This window comes from Eschrichtius robustus, chromosome 14 (assembly GCF_028021215.1).
Source record: "Eschrichtius robustus isolate mEscRob2 chromosome 14, mEscRob2.pri, whole genome shotgun sequence".
In the NCBI taxonomy this organism is placed as follows: Eukaryota; Metazoa; Chordata; class Mammalia; order Artiodactyla; family Eschrichtiidae; genus Eschrichtius; species Eschrichtius robustus.
In genome coordinates, this window is record NC_090837.1 from 48,997,494 (window position 1) to 49,015,719 (window position 18,226).

Consider the following 18,226-nt stretch of genomic DNA (forward strand, 5'->3'; position numbering starts at 1 on the left):
TACTTTAATCTCATTTTTTGCTACTTGGGACCCCAATCTAATATTCTGCTAAGGCTGAGACTTTGCTACCTCTGGTAGTATCAATTTCTGCCTGGAGTAGAAAATGTAGTTGTTGTTGTTTGTTGTTTTCCCCAACATTTACGGTTTCAATTTACATACTCAGGAAACTAAAAAAGGCTTTATTTTCTGACCTTCCTGTTTTCCAACAGGCTGGACAGGTTACCTATGTCCTGAGTTTATCCACTTATAGGGCATTGCTAAAAATCATTAAGAGATAACCATTACCTGCCAGTCTCTTGAATTTTTCCATAATTAAACTAATGAGGCATAATAAGCTTCACCCAGCACCAACTTCACTTGACTTAGAAAAAAGATAAAGGACAGGAAATGGTCGAGCATGCACAGCAAGAACAGAGCAGAAGTCTCATGACACCCAGACGTAGCTTCCAGTTTCCCAGGCATTTCTCCTCAGCTGTATTGCACTAGTCCCAATTATCTGGGCAGCTTTATCTCATCAGTACCACTGATCATTAACCTCAATGAAGAAGTAAAAAAGCGTGTTCTAATATACAGAACTTAACCTAAGAGTCTTTTATCTTGGATCAAGTATAGGTAATCTGCTAACAATACCTTTAGCTGATGTTGCAAGAGAATTTGCCAGGAGTCATCAGATGAAACTTGAGGAAAGGCTGTAGACCAGCAGTGAACTTTCCTCTTCACTGTTTCTCTTAACTCCCTAGTCCAGATTAGCACACATGCCCAGCGTCCAATATAGTTAGATCAAAATACTGTAAAAGGATCACACATTTTTGAGCTTCAAATAACTGTGTCTGCCCACTTTGCTGTCACTTTCTGTCAGTCAAAACCATATTTATTCTGTGTTTGATTTTTCAGTACTTTCCAAATTTTCTACCATGAAAAATGTTACCATTAAAATATATTTTAATAGAATTATATAGAATTTTTTAGACAAATTTTTGAAAAAGCCATGAATTCATTGGATTTAGAGATAAGAGATAGAGAGATATGTAGAAAGACAAGCTTAATGAGAAGCTGTATGTTTCTCCTATATATCTGTATCCTCTGTATGTATACAGAGTAAATATGCATGTATACATACATACAAAGAAAAATAATTTCTCATTAAATATTTAATATCTGTAAATATGTATGTATAAGTACATATATTTCTCTCAATTTTCAACATAATTACAACTCGAAATAATCTGACTTTCTGGCCTTTATTAAAACCAAACTTAATTCTCATTCCCCAGATTTTATTTCTTTAATTGCCAGAATTATGACCTAATAATGGTTTTTATACTCACATAAAGTATCTGTTATCTTTTTTCATTCTGATTTAACAGTATACTATTTTTCTTTTTCCTACTCCGTTGAACTTATCATTGAGCTGTTCTTATTAATTAGCTAATGACATTTGTGATTGGTTCATAAACATGTATTTTTCTTTCACTGTAGATGAAAGACACTGACACTTCCTTGTATGAGCTAGGAGTTAATGTAGGAAATAGAGAAATATACCAAAACTTAGAATGTAGAGGCATACATGTGATAAATGGGAGGGGCATGTGCATCTAACTAGGACTGGCTAGAGAGTGATTCTAGAAGGAGGAGGGTGGTATAGTAAGAAGGGTGATCTCTGATGTGATGCTTAGAATTTTATTAAGCAAAATTTCTGCTGGGTCCATTATAATAAAGATAACTGTCAATATTATTCTATATTGAAAGATTCTTAAATTCCATCTTAGACTAGGAGAGAGAAATGCCACTTGCATAGCACTTCTAACTTCTGTCAACAAAGGTACTAAAGTCTAGGTGCTTTGCTTTAGCTGGTTATGACCAAAATAAGCCCAAGAATAAAGCAGTTTTTGAACTTCATGAGTTTTCAGTTTTGATTACATCAAAACATTTAAATAGTTCAGCCTTAGACAGATTCCTAGTTTTTGGAATGATGACCAAATTTGCAACAAGCAGTGATTAAATTATGCTCTTTTATTTTACTTTGAATGTTAATACTATAATTTGGTTTCAAGTAAGATTCCAGTTTATTCAGATAGTATTTAATTAGAAGGATGAAAAAGAACTGGAGGCTATATTCTCTGCATCAATAGAAAAAAATGAGTTGTTTTTACAGCCAAATCACAAAGACACTATGTGGGTTACAAAGAAAAGCTCCTATGCTTGGCATAGAAAATATTGTTTTGTAGCTAATTTGTTTACCTTTCAACTTTCTACCCATATATTGAATAAGAAATCTAAAATCTAAAATATGATCTGAGATGGAGCATGTAGAGCATAATTTAATTGTTGAATGATTTCACTGTTGAAGGTTTATGATTGGGATACAAGGAGGCATTTTTATTCTAGGTTGCTGCTTTTTTGCCTGCATTCTACAGTTAATTGCAAACATCTCAGTTGGGCTTAAATTTGCACCAACAAAACCTTTTTATAGGAGAAAGGAAGAAAATTCCCTTGGCTGGCTCAAAATGTTACAGAACTCTGGCATTTAACATCTAGACTATGGCTAAACAAACTCACATAGAGAAAGCAACCAAAGAAAAAGCTTATCAGAAGTTATAAATTGTGTCAAGATAAATCTTCGAATGTTGGCACCTTTCGCCATCTGTTTTAATCACTTGGAAACGTTTTTGTAGGTGTGAGTGACCTTGATGAATTAGATCTTGAAAATAAGAAGTCTGTGAAGTTTTTTTCTCTTAGACAGCAATTTTCATATTAACACAAGTGTGACCTATTTAAAGAGGAACAAATTAGTAAGGAAAAGAAGACTATAATTCAAATAAGTTACCTAAAATCTTTAGTTTAAAACAAACTTTGTGAAATATCCTTAGCAACTCTTGAAGATGAAGTATTTTCTTTTTCTTTTTCAGCTGGGTTCCTGTTTTTAGAAGGGAAAAACAGGACGCTGAATAAGATTTAAATGTCGGATAAACAAGGGATACATTTTTAACATAAGTGTGTCCAGGGCAATATTTGGGAGATACTTACTAAAATGTTACTTGTTGTTTATCTGAAATTTAAATTTAACTGGTGTCCTTTATTTTACTGACAACTCTATTTTTAGGGAGCAAAAAAAAAATCATAACCCCTTTTATTTTGGTTGTATATGTACTTAAAACCATAAATATTATAATCTTATATACATTGCCCTCATTTATATTTTTATTCCTCAGTTTCATTTGTCTTTATTATCAAGACTTACTGAAAGTTATATGACTATAGAAAGTAAGAAATTAAATGTTTAAAAAGAAATTAAGTGTTTAAAAATTCCCTTCTAGGGTCTCCCCTGGTGATCCAGTGGTTAAGACTGTGCTCCCAATGCAGGGAGCCCAGGTTCGATCCCTAGTCAGGGAACTAGATCCTACATGCCACAACTAAGAGTTCACATGCCACAACCAAAGGATCCCTCATGCCACAACTAAAGACCTGGCGCAGCCAAATAAATAAATTTTTTTTTTTTAATTCCCTTCTAAGACAGTTTGATATACTCTACAGGTAATTCGATATGAGTATGTTGTTCACATTCACAACTATGATGATGTCAATAGAAGTATCAGTTATTATAATGCAAGCTTGTGTACTCTTTATTAAAACACTGTATTTGTTTTCTAAGTTATAAGCAATAACTCTAATGTGGAGACTTTTAGTGGTGGCTTTTAGAGGATAACATGTTGAAAGGCTTGCCAGGTAGAGTGTTGCCTGAAGGAGATTTTACAATACTGGTCTAAAAATCCCCATCTTGTAGTAAAGTCAGCTCAAGGGTGATCTCAGATGTACAGTACTATATACCTGTACTGTCTTACATTTGGAGAAGTTGGTAAGTGTACGTTCACTCTATGGTTCTATCTGGGCCACTCTTAAGATTAGTTTGGGTGTTCCATTTTGTTTAGTAACCTCTTGGCGAATCAGAATCAATATTAATCAATATTCTAGAATAGTCCCAGCATTAGAACCCCTGTGCTAGACCAGCCAGTTTTGTGCCTCTTCTAAATCTTGTGTCCATTCTTGTTCATATCATCACACTCAGGCCCCTAGCTCCTGGAGCGTTTATTCTCTGCATCAGTGGAAATATGCATGTTTTCACAGCAAAAATCAAGTTAAAAAACATAAAATATCAACAATTCTGACATACTTTGTAGAATAATAGAAGATATATGTATTAACCAAAGAATTTAACTAATTAGTCCTTCATTGCCCTACAAATAAGCCTACAAATAACCTAGATTAGCTAGCCTACCCAGCGCATATTACCAAAAACTCAAAGGAATAAATACTATTGATAACATATAATAGCCTATAGCACATATAATTTACCTCACGCATAGCATAACTTTTTAACTAATTAGGCAGATTCTTCACCAGAGGAGCACATTATACTCACTAGGGAAGCTTTTCCAAAACATACATGTCAGGGGCTCACCCCTTATTATTTTGATTTAGCAGATATGGATTGAATAGCAGACATCAGATTAAAACTTCCTAAGTTGAGCTTGATACCCTTATCTGGTTGAGAACCACTTCTTTTCCCTAGCTGTCTCCATATGAGAATAGAAATTCTAAATTGTTTTACATAAGCAGGTTGACAACCAATGGCTCTAGGAAAATAAATGGTAGATGGTATTAGGGAAGAGTCTTGTGATTTTTCTCTTATTATTCTTTTGTTTATTCATGCTGAATGATGAGCTACAATGATAATTGTATGAATTCTTTAAACTAAAATGAAGCTGTGCTACACCTATTCAGAAAATAATTCTATATAACAATCTTTATGCTGTAAATAAAAAGTACAGAGCTGCAGTTTCTACAACTAAAGTCTAATTGAGAAATAGGAGACCTAATAGAGAAATGGAAAGAGATCAGACGTTGGAGTCAGAAAGAATTGTGTTTGAATCTCTGTACCTCCAGTTTTACTAGTTCATATTTACATGACTATAAGCTAGCCTCTATTAAAGTCACTATAAAGTTACATCAAATAATAAGATTAACAAAGCCAAAATTTGGTCCTCCTAAGAGTTTAATGAAATTTATGAATCTCTAGCAAGTCTGATCAAGAAAAAAAGAGAAAATACAAATTACCAGTATCAGAATTGAAAAATTCACATTGTTAGACATCCTATAGATATTAATAGGATAGTCATGAAATTTATAAACAACTTTATGCTAATAAATCTGACGACATGGTTCAAATGGGAAAATTCAGGGGGAGAAGGTTAAGCCTTAGCAGAACTGACAGAAAATGTAACAGATAATCCAAATAGCCTGTATCTATTTTAAAAGTTGACTTCATAATAAAAAACCTTCCCCAGAAGAAAACTTGAGATCCAGATGGTTTCACTGGTGAATTCTGTGAAACTTTAAAAAAAATAATAATTGGCACAAATACTTTTAGAAAATAGAAAAAACAGAAATACATCTCAACTCATTTTATGAGGGCAGCACTAACCTGATACCAAAAACAAATACATCAAAATAGAATGATATACCAATAAATCTCATAATCAGATATAAAATACTGAACAAAATATAAACAGGGTAAATCTAGCAACAAATAAAAATTCTATAATATTAATAAATCATAACCAGTTAGGTTTTATCTCAGAAATCCAAGGTCAGTTCAAAATCAAGAATATGATTCCTCAAGTTAACAACAACAAAAAAGCCATCTTTTACCATCTCAATAGATGTTGAAAAAGCATTTGATAAAATTCAGTATCTATTAACATTTTTTAAATGAAAACATCTCAGCAAAAAAGTTGGAGAAGGAAACTTCCTTAATCTGATAAAGACATTTACAGAGTATCTACAGATAGCATCATACACAAAAGTGAATATTGAGTACTTTCCCCATAATTGAGAACAAGGCTCTTACCACTTCTTTTCAAAAGTGTACTAGAGAAAATAGAACAAAAGGGCAAGAAAAATGTAATACATAACAAAGATGAGAATAAAAATATCTTTATTCATGACATGATCTTTTATGTAGAAAATCCTAAGGAATCAATAACTCAGAAATCCACACTGTAAACTGTAAAATGTTGCTAAGGAGATGAGTAAATATACCATGTTTATGGATTGGAATTTTTAATATATTTCATTTCAGTTCACCCAAAGTTAACATAGAAATTCAACACAATACCAATCTAAATCCTATCAAAATCTACCTTTTTATAGAAATTGATAATTCCAAAATTTATATGGAAAGCAGCCTAGAGTAGTTAAAAAAACAAACTTTAAAGAATAAGTATAGTGTTGGAAGGCATATAGCAGCAAATATCAAAATTTATTTAAAAGGCATTGATCAAGACATTGTGTTATTGACACAAGGGTAGTCAAATAGGTCAGTGAAACAGAATAGAGAGTCTAGAAATACACTTACATGTATATATGTTCAATTGATTTTCAACAAGAGAACTAGAGCAATTCAATGGGTGAAAAGAAAAGATTTCTCAATAAATTGTACTGAAACAAGTATATTTCATGTATAGAAAAATTAACATTGATGCCTACCTCATCCCACAGACAAAATTTAATTTGAGACAAATATATAAAGCTTCACAGAAAAATAGAATATCTCCATCACATTACTTTAAATTACACTAGACTTCTTTGAAAGGATGCAGAAATTTGGTAAATTGGAGATCACCAAAACTAAAATATTCAGCTAATCAGAAGGTGGTTAAGAAATTAAAATGTAGGCCCCATATTTGAAAATACTTGCAGTGTATATATTTGAACAGGGGAGAAGGAACGACACCAATAACAATGAGATAGAGTCAGGAAGATTCAAAATCCGAGGGCTGGGAAAAATTTAGAGCCAAACTAACATGATTTAAACAGTGGAAAGAGAAGTATTTATCATAAAACAGTTGCAGATACTGGAACATGTGGAGCAAGGCAAGATGGTTCTGGATTTTTATACTTGAAAGCTCTGCATCAGATCTTGCACTGGTTTTGAAAACACAAGGAAAGGGAAAAATTCTAAAGGCAGCAAAGGACCAAATAACAGACAATCAATACAGAAAAAAAACTGCCTATGAGTGCCCTTTTCTGACTCCTTAACTGGGTGTCTGCTGTGGCTTTAGTTTCCAGGTGGCTTGCCCAGCCTTCTTAGCTCAGCTGGACAATTCAAATTCCAGAGTCCTCGCAGAAGTTTCTTCAAGAATGGACTTTAGGATATGTGTTTATTACAGTCAGAGGCACCAGTAGCAGGAAAGAGGTATGTGAATGCAACACCAGGTGGACAGCAACGTCACCTATTTTGTAATACTGCAGATGTTTTCCCATTGTTTCAATCACACTGCTAATTTTTTTTTTTATTATTCTTTACACTCTATTTATTGTGAAGTACACAAGCTAATTGATTTTGGCCATTAACAACTACTAAATGTTTATGTAATCCAAAAGGAAATAACAAAGTCCCCTTTAGAGTTATTCAAATGCTGAGCATTTGATTCATAAAAGGCAAGGTATATTAATTAATATTTACCTCCACTTATTTTAATATATATTTCTTTATTAACTTTTTAAATTGAAGTATAGTTAATTTACAATATTGTTTTAGTTTCCGGTCTAGAGCAAAATGATTCAGTTACATTTACATATATGCATGTATATATATTTTTTCTTTTTCAGATTCTTTTCCATTATAGGTTATTACAAGATATTGATATTAACTTTTTAAATAATATAAGCAGTTCTCTGTAACTGAAGAATTAGAGCAAAAAAATAATGAAAATTATAATCACATCCCTATCCTCACTCAGATAGTAAATGTTAGCCTGGTTGTATCTTCACCACCTTTTTATGCACACACACACACATATACATACACATACACTGTTATTGCTGTTCATTGGATTTTAGCAAAATAGAGTCGTTATCATACACAATACTCTACAGCTTGCTTCTTATGCTTAGCACTATAGCCAGGACCTCCCTTCAGGTCAGGGAACATAGATGTATCTCATTCTTTTAAATAACTGCTTAATATTCCATATTATAGATATACCACAATTTATCAAGCCAATTTGCTATATTAAAATTTAGATAATTCAGTTTATTTGCAGCGTTTGCTACTAAAAACAATGCTATAATAGACACCCTTGTATATCTATACATCTGGTGTGTGTGGGTGGGTGGGTGGGTGTATGTGTGTGTGTGTGTGTGTGTGTGTATTTGCATTTTATTTATCTAGGAAAGTTTTCCAAAGTAGCTTGGTTAGGTTCAAAATAATCAATTTTTGTGAAATTAATTTCTGAAAATATTCATTTTACCATCTACAACATAGCAGAGTTTCATACTTTCCTTTTTGTTTAGCACTTGATATTTTTCTCTTAAATCATGGCCAGTATGAAACGTGATATTGTTATCTAAATTTTGCTTTAATTAAAATTTTTCTAAGTACGTTTGAAGTTGAACAGCTCTTATTTATTTGTGCCATTTGTATTTTCTTGTCCATTGCTAATTTATAGCCTCTATTTTTCTAACAAGTGTTTAACCTTTTTAAAAATCTTAGGTATATTTTCTGTTGACATATAACATGAGATGTGATTTTTTTCCCTAGTACATTAGGTCTTTGGACTTCTAAACAACAGCTTTTCATACCTAAATTTATAATTCTTATCTCCTCCAATAAGTCTGTCTTCTCTTTTATATAGTTTCTGAAGTTCTAGTCTTCCTAAGGAATGTTATCGCCAACCAAATTTCTGTTTCCTTATATTGAATTATAATGTTATTATATTGATTTATATCTGAATCTTTCACCCATCTGCAATATTTGTTTGAATATAATGTGGGATAGAGGGTTTTTTTTTTTTATTGAAGTGTAATTGCTTTACAATGTTGTGTTAGTTTCTCCTATACAACGAAGTGAATCAGCTATATGTATACATATATCCCCTCCCTCTTGGACCTTCCTCCCATTCCCCCCCATCCCGCCCATCTAGGTCATCACAGAGCACCGAGTTGAGCTCCCTGTGCTATACCACAGGTTCCCATTAGCTATCTGTTTTACACTTGGTAGTGTGTTATGTCAAACCTAATCTCCCAATTCATCCCACCCTCCCCTTCCCTGCCTGAGTCCACACGTCCATTCTCTACATCTGCATCTCCATTCCTGCCCTGGAAATAGGTTCATCTGTACTATTTTTCTAGATTCCACATATATGTGTTAATATACAATATTTGTTTTTCTCTTTCTGATTTACTTCACTCTCTGTGACAGACTCTAGATCCATCCACATCTCTACAAATGACCCAATTTCGTTCCTTTTTATGGCTGAGTAATATTCCATTGTATATATGTACAACATCTTCTTTATCAATTCATCTGTCGATGGACATTTAGGTTGTTTCCATGACATGGCTATTGTAAATAGTGCTGCAGTGAACATTGTGGTACATGACTCTTTTTGAATTATAGTTTTCTCAGGGTATATGCCCAGTAGTGGAATTGCTGGGTCATATGGTAGTTCTATGTTTAGTTTTTTAAAGAACCTTCATACAGAACTTATGGCTGTATCAATTTACATTCCCACCAACAGTGTAAGAGGGCTCCCTTTTCTCCACACCCTCTCCAACATTTATTGTTTGTAGATTTTTTGATGATGGCCATTCTGACCGGTGTGAGGTGATACCTCATTGTAGTTTGTTTTTTTTTTTTTAATAATTCTTTTTTTTTTTTAATTTTATTTATTTATTTATGGCTGTGTTGGGTCTTCGTTTCTGTGCGAGGGCTTTCTCCAGTTGCGGCAAGTGGGGGCCACTCTTCATCACAGTGCACGGGCCTCTCACTATCACGGCCTCTCCTGTTGTGGAGCACAGGCTCCAGACGCGCAGGCTCAGCAATTGTGGCTCACGGGCTTAGTTGCGCCGCGGCATGTGGGATCTTCCCAGACCAGGGCTCGAACACGTGTCCCCTGCATTGGCAGGCAGACTCTCAACCACTGCGCCACCAGGGAAGCCCCCTCATTGTAGTTTTGATTTGCACTTCTCTAATAATTAGTGATGTTGAGCAGCTTTTCATGTGCCTCTTGGCCATCTGTGTGCCTTCTTTGGTGAAATGTCTATTTAGGTCTTCTGCCCATTTTTGGATTGGGTTGTTTGTTTTTTTGATATTGAGCTCCATGAGCTGTTTGTATATTTTGGAGATTAATCCTTTGTCCATTGACTTGTTTGCAAATATTTTCTCCCATTCTGAGGGTTGTCTTTTCATCTTGTTTATGGCTTCCTTTGCTATGCAAAAGCTTTGAAGTTTAATTAGGTGCCATTTGTTTATTTTTGTTTTTATTTTCATTACTCTAGGAAGTGGGTCAAAAAAGATCTTGTTGTGATTTATCTCAAAGAGTGTTCTTCCTATGTTTTCCTCTAAGAGTTTTATAGTGTCCGGTCTTACATTTAGGTCTTTAATCCATTTTGAGTGTATTTTTGTGTATGGTGTTAGGGAGTGTTCTAATTTCATTCTTTTACATGAAGCTGTCCAGTTTTCCCAGCACCACTTATTGAAGAGCCTGTCTTTTCTCCATTGTGTACTTTTGCCTCCTTTGTTGTAGATTAGGTGACCATATGTGCATGGGTTTATCTCTGGGCTTTCTATCCTGTACCATTTATCTGTATTTCTGTTTTTGTGCCAGTACCATACTGTCTTGATTACTGTAGCTTTGTGTTATAGTCTGAAGTCCAGAGCCTGATTCCTCCAGTTCCGTTTTTGTTTCTCAAGATTGCTTTGGCTATTCGGGGTCTTTTGTGTTTCTATACAAATTGTAAGGTTTTTTTTTTTCTAATTCTGTGAAAAATGCCATTGGTAATTTGATAGGGATCGCACTGAATCTGTAGATTGCTTTGGGGGATAGAGGTTTTGATTGATGAATATTCACATGGGTGGCCAATTGTGATCCTACAGTTTACTGATTAAATTTTATTCTTCCAGTGATCTTTGTCATACATTAAATTTCTAGTTATACTTAGATTCATTGATGGCTGCTCTTAGGTAAAAGTTGTGCTGTTTGTATTGCAATGGCTTTATAACGAATGTTTGATCCCATTAAAACAGTTTATCCTCGCTGTTTTCATTATTTTTTGGCAATTCCCGGATATTTAGTTGTCTATGTGAAATTTAAAATCCTTTACCCATTCATAACTCCATAAAATTTGTAGGCGTTCTGTTTTTAAAAAATTGAATTTACATATTCATTTTTTCAGGTTTTGTTTTATGTTCCTCAATTGTATTTTATAGAGAATTTTGTAAATGTCATACACAATGTCTCAAATTTATCCTAGGTATTTTGTAGCTTTTATTCTAACATTGCAGAGGACTTCCCTGGTGGTCCAGCAGTTAAGACTCTGAGCTTCCAGTGTAGGGTGACCGGGTTTGATCCGTGGTCAGGGAACTAGATCCCTCATACTGCAGCTAAGATCCTGCATGCCTCAAGTAAAAGATCCCAAAGATCCCGCACCCGGCAATGAAGATCCCACGTGCCGCAACTAAAGACCCAGCACAGCCAAATAAATAAATAAATATACATATATATTTTTAAAGTTGCTTGAATTATTTTTGTCATTTGCTTTCCTGGGTGTGTATTGGTTGTATAGAGGAAGCATACTGATCTTTATATACTTATTTTATATCTAGCCAGCATACTAATTTTTAAAATTAAGTCTGGGAAGTTTTCTTAACCTTTTGTTTATTTTAAGTATGGAATCACAAAATTAGCAACTGAATATAATTTGGTCTCTTCTCATGTGGATTTCCTTCTCTAATTGCATTAGCTAGGACCACCAAACAATATTGAGTCACAGATGTAACAGTGAGTCTTCCTAGACGTTCTGATCTTCAAATTTTAGTTAAAGCTTATTACTGACTTTCTGAATATGCTCTTTATAAATTTAATAGAGTCTTTTATTCCTATTTTAAGATTTTGTCAAAAGTGATTGCTACACTTTTAACATTATACCAAATGTCTTTTCAGTAGCTGATGACATAATCAGGAGACATTAAAATCATGAGATTTGATGAAAGATTTTTTCGTATTAAATCATCTTTGCATTCCCAGAATAAATTCCATTCTATTCTCAAATTGTTTTTAATGCACTACTCTCATTTCAAATAGCAAACATTTTATACAAAACGTTTGCATCTGTATTCAGAGTTGAAATCAGTGTCATGCTTTGTTTGGATTTAGGGAATTAGCAGTATGTCAGCTTTATTGAAAGAACTGAAAAATATTTTCATCTTTACATATTTTCTTATCTAAGTTAAATAACATAGAAGTTATAGCTGTTTTAAATAGAAATAAATATATATGGGAATTTATTATATGACATGGATGACATTTCTCATAGGGAAAATAAATATTAATAAATAATGTTGCAATATATGGGTAGTCATAAGAGAAATAATTCACTGCTTATGTATTTTCAGTGGATTGAATATTTAAATGTACAATAAATAAAACCGTAAACATACTAGAGATAGACATGAAGGTAGGGTAACAATTTTTGTTACATCTTACCTATCTGAAAGAAGGGAAAGCCTTTCAAAGTATGACAATAAAAAGAAAAGCAAAAAAATTAAAATTGGAAAATTTGACTCCATAAAAATAAAGATTTCTTTGTGGCAAAAATTGTCTTCATGAGTCAGAGTTCCAACAGAAAACAGAATTCAACTCAGATGAGTTTGGAAGAAGAGTCTTTAATAAACAAGCCACATATAGAAGAAGAGTAGGCTGGAGGGCAATAACAAGGAGCAGCTGAAGCAACCAGAAACTACCAATGATAAGAAAACATTCCACCCCTTGGTTTGAAGGGCAAGGGAATAAAATAATGTACCTGGAGCCACAGTGCATTGGCAGTCCATCAGTAGAGATGCAGCCACTACCAGGAATGTGTCTCAAAGCAGAGAAGGGACAGCCAAAAAATACTCAAACCTTTCTGTCTTCCTGACTCCTTGTGATAGGCAGACTTCTAAAAGAGCCTTCAATGATCACACACCCTGGATTTTACACCCTTGTGTAATCCCTTTCCTTTCAATGTGGGTTAAACCTAGTAACTTGCTTCTAACCAATAGAATACCACAAAAAGTTCAGGATTAGGTTACAAAAGATTTCAACTTCTTTATTGCTAGTTGACTCTGTTGCCTTCTCTGCTTGCATACCTTGATGAAGCAAGCTGCCATGTTGGGAAGGCCCATGTAAAAAGGAACTGAGGGAGCCTTCCATACAACTGCCAGTGAGAAATTGAAGCCCTCAATCCAACAAACCCCAAGGAAGTGAATCCTGCAAGTGACCACATGGACTTGGAATTGTATCCTTCCCAGTAGAGCTGCAGGCCCTGGGCCAACACTTTGATTCCACTGTTGCTAGAGACCATGAAACAGGACCCAGTTAAGTCATGCCCAGTTTAGAATTCTGTGTATTTTTTTCAACTGCCAAATTTTGAGGTAAATTGCAAATGATTATAGATAACTTGCAAAGATTTTGGTAGCTGGAAATGGAGTGCTTCCATAACAAATACATAGAAATGTGGGAGTGGCTTAGGAATCTAGAAGTGGTAAAGACTGGTTGGATTTCAGTGATCATCATAGAGAAAGTCTAAATTACCTTGAACTGACCATTAGAAAAAAATCACACTACCCATGAGTGCTCAGAAGGAAGTGAAGAAAGTGCTTTTGGAAATTGGAGGATGGAGGATCCCAGCCACGAAAGACAAATGCCTTTCAAGTCTCTGTTTGCCTTGTTTGCTAATATCCCATTGGCCAAGGCATGTCACATGGCCTGTACAGATTCACTGAGTGAAGAAATAAATTTCACTTATGATGGGAGAAAAGAATGAATGGCCATTTTTTATTCAATCAGAGTCATCCCTCTAACCATAAATTTCATATCCCTCCCACTTGCAAAACATGTTCACCTCAATCTAGGATCCCCAGTGTCTCATCCAGTATGGCATCAACCTTGTAGCTCAGGATCTCATGGTCTTCGTCTGATCTGGATGTGGCTCTTGATCTAAAGACCTATGAAGTAAAAAGACAAGTTATCTGTCCCCACACACCGAAAATGCAATAATAAGATAGGGATAGAATAACCACTATAGAGACTCCTTTCAAAATGAGAGGAATGTGAGGTGCTAAGCAGTCCCTGGTCCATAACAATTCTGAAATCCACCTGGAAAAATATTGCAAGGTTCCCTTACTCTGGGGACATGGAATGCACTTTGATTAAGGCCAGATCCTACTGCCTAGAAATGGCTCCCTAGTCTATTGTTCTGTTTGTGTCATAGTTTTGCCCTTTTGACTCTTGACTCAGCCCTCTGAGATGTTCTTCCTTCCTGTGGACAATTGCATAAGAATTATACCCTGTTTGCATATGAAAAGCTTTAAGTTCATTTTAGTCCAAGTTGGTAGCCTACCTGCTAGTACAACCTCCTAAAAAGCTTCATAGGCTTTCTATGTATTAGATTATTTTCAGGTTAAATTCCTCTCAACTAGACAAAAACTATATCCATAGTCTTCTCAAGCCAAGCTTAAAAACATATCTTTAAAATGTAGGTTTTAAATTGTCTTTCTGATGTAATAACAGTAATTAATCAAATCAGATTTCACCTTGGGTCTGTTTTTCTAAGTCAGCTGTATGAAAGTATAATTTTAGATACACTAAAATACACTTCCTATTTGCCTGTTAATGGACTGAGCATACTCTGCAGCTGGAGGAAGCCCTCAGGCAGAGATAAGAAACTTCAGTTTGTGAGAAGAGGAAAGCACTTTTCCTGTTGGCTTTGCCTCTGCCACTGGCCCCTGAGCCCAGGCCAGGTATAGGAAAAACAAAGTCCTACACCTGCCTTCTTATCCAGATCCAGCCACATCATGCAACCTAAAAGACTAAGCCAGTTCCTGAGCTGGTTGTGATAGTTCTCCAGAGAATGATTAAGAAAAAGATAATTGGATGTGGCATAGACTTTTTCTCTCTACTCCTTTCAGCCAAGTACAATTATAAACTCTGAAAATCATACAACAGACAACAAATGGAGAACTCTGAAAGATGTAAAGAGGAAGGCAAACTAGTTAGGGACCTCTGGACTTGAGAAACAACACAGCAACAGGGCATTATATTGACTCCCCACCCAGCAGATGAGGGCAACCGAGTTCCATCATTCATGACCCTCACACAACCTTGCAACAGAAGCTGGCCCAGAGACACTGATTCCTCCCTAAATCAAAACACCACCAACACCAGGTAAAACTGAGAGCCTTGGCAAGTGTGATGGATAGAGAGCCATGCTGACAATAGCAGGCAGAGAAAGTGCACTCATTCTCCTGAGGTTACCTCCCCCACCAAGAGATCAGAGGTGGCTGTGTGGCACTGGCAAGGGGGATCCTTCCACAGCAAGCACCTGGCCCAGGACTGCTCTCCATCCCTCACAGGCAGGCAAGTCCCACTACCGCAAGTGCCAGGCCCCAAAAGGGCTCTCCTTCCTGACTGGGCTGAGAATCTTCTCCCCCACAAGAGACACTGGGGCAGTGGGCTGGGGTAGGAAGTACACCAAGCCTGGGAAGACCAGCCAATCTAGTTGGCTAGACCAGCCAGTCTGTTGAAATTCCTTCCACCCCCTCAAACAGCACCAGCAGAGACTAGGAAAGCCCCTGCAATAAATCAAGCAGACCAAAATAGCACTGCAAAGGCTCTGAAATGAAACTTCCTTTGGGACCACAGCCCAAGAAATTAGGCTAGGATTTGCATGCTAAACATAAACAGGGTGACTACCTGCCAAAATAAAAGATTTTAAAGTGCCTCATAATCTCCTAACATAATAGCCAAAATGTCCAGAATACAAAAAAAAAAAAAAAAAAAAAAAAATCACCCATCATACCAAGAACCAGGAAAATCACAACTTGAATGAGAAAACAAGCTTAACTGATGCCAACACTCAGATGAATCAGATGTTGGGATTATCTGATAAGGATTTTAGAATGGCCATCATAAAAATGTTTCAATAAGCAATTAAAAATTATCATGAAACAAATGAGAAAAATAGAAAACCTCAATAAGTAAATAGAAATTATATTTTAAAAAGACATGAAAATTGTAGAACTGAAAAATACAACAGAATTAAAACCTAGATGTATGGGCCAATAGTAGAGTGAAAATGACAGGATAGAATCCATGAACTTGAGGACAGATCATAGAATTTCCCCTATCTGAATAACAGAGAGAAAAATCAACAGAGCCCCAGGGACCTGAGGAACAATAAAAAAAGAGACAATGATTTGGAACATTGGAGTCCCAGAAGGAGAGGAAGTGAGAATAAAAGAAGATTTAAAAAATAATAATAGCTGGAAATTTACCAAATTTGCCAATAGACATAAACCTACAGATTCAAAACGCTGAATAAAACCCACGTAAGAGAACTAAAAGAAATGCACATGAAGACACAGCATAATTAAACTTTTGAAAACTAAATCAAAGAAAAAATATCGAAAGTATTCAGATAAAAATGACACATTACCTGTAGGAGAACATCTACTTGAATGATAGTGGATTCCTCACCTGAAACTGCGAAGCTCAGAAGAAATGGCACAACTGTTAACTGTGAATTCCATATGCAACAGAATTACTCTTCAGGAATAAAGGGAAAATAAGGACATTCTCAGACAAAGAAAGACTAAAGAATTTGTCCCTAGCAGACCTGTCATTAAAGATTGGCCAAAGGAGTAGTGGGAGTGGCCAAGACAGTGGAGTAGGAAGAACCTGAGCTCATCTCCTCCCTTAGGCACACAAGAATTGCAACTATTTACAGAGAAACTATCCATGAGAGTGACCTGAAGACTAGCAGAAAAGATCTTCTACAGCTAAAGATATAAAGAAGGAACCACAACAAGATGGGTAGGAGGGGCGGAGTTGCAGTATAGTCAAGACTCATAACCGCAGGTAGGTGACCCACAAATGGGAAGATAATTACAATTACGGAAGTTTCCCCCAAAGGGTGAGTGGTCTGAGCCCCACATCAGACTCCCCAGCATGGGGGTCCTGCACTGGGAAGATAAGCCCCTAAAACGTCTGACTTTGAAAGCAGCAGGGTTTACATTGGGAGAGCTTGGGAGGCCGTGGAAAACAGACTCCATTCATAAAGTACATTCTAAAAATCTCACACCTTCCAAGACCCAGGGCAGAAGCAGTAATTTGAAAGGAGCCTGGGTCAGACCCACTAGCTGATCTTGGAGAGCCTCCCAGAGTGACCAGAGGCAACCAGAGCTCACACTGGGAACATAGACACTGGCAGCAGCCATTTTGGGGAGCTCATCCCACTATGAGGACACTAGTGCTGGTAAGAGCCATTTTGGAATACTCCTTCTAGTGCCAGAACCTGGACCCTCATAGCCATTCAGCACCAGTCCTGGGTTGCCTGAGGCCAGGCAGCTAGCAGGGCAGGGACAGAGCCCCACCCACCAGCAGGCCACCACCACCCTGGGATGCCCTGAGCCCTGGCTTCACCCAACAGCACGCCAACCCCAGCTCTAGGACACCTTGGACCCCTCAGCCAGATGTGTCAGGATTCAGGACACACAACACAAGCCCTGGGACCTCCCTGAGCCACAGCCATGCCCATTAGCAGGCCGACACTATCTCTGGGATGCCTGGAGCCACAGTCAGCCATCCTGGGACCCAGCTTCACACACCAGGGGGCCAACACTAGCCACAGAACACCCAAGGACTCTCTAACCAATTGCTTCATGACCCAGCCCCACCCACCTCTGGTCCAGGACCAGGACATGGCCCCATCTACCAGCAACTGGCAGCCACTGCAAAAGGCAGAACCTGGCAACCAACCAGACCAAGGGCCAGCCATGTCTACCACTATGCCCACAGTAATGAACCTGGCACAACAGAAGGACCCATGCAGCCCACATAGCTCTAAAGTGACCACAGGGGAATGTGCTGCTGGACCCCACAGGACATTTGCTACATAAGGCCACATCTCCAAGACTGGGAAACATAACAACCTACCAAATACATAGAAATTTAAAAAAAGCAAATTAGGCAAAATGAGGTGATAGAGGAATATGTTGCAAAGGAACAAGATAAAACCCTAGAAGAACCAAGTGAAGTGGAGATAAGCAATCTACACAATAAAGAGTTTAAGGTAATGATCACGAAGATGTTCTGGAGAAGAATGGATGAACAGAGTGAGAAGTTAG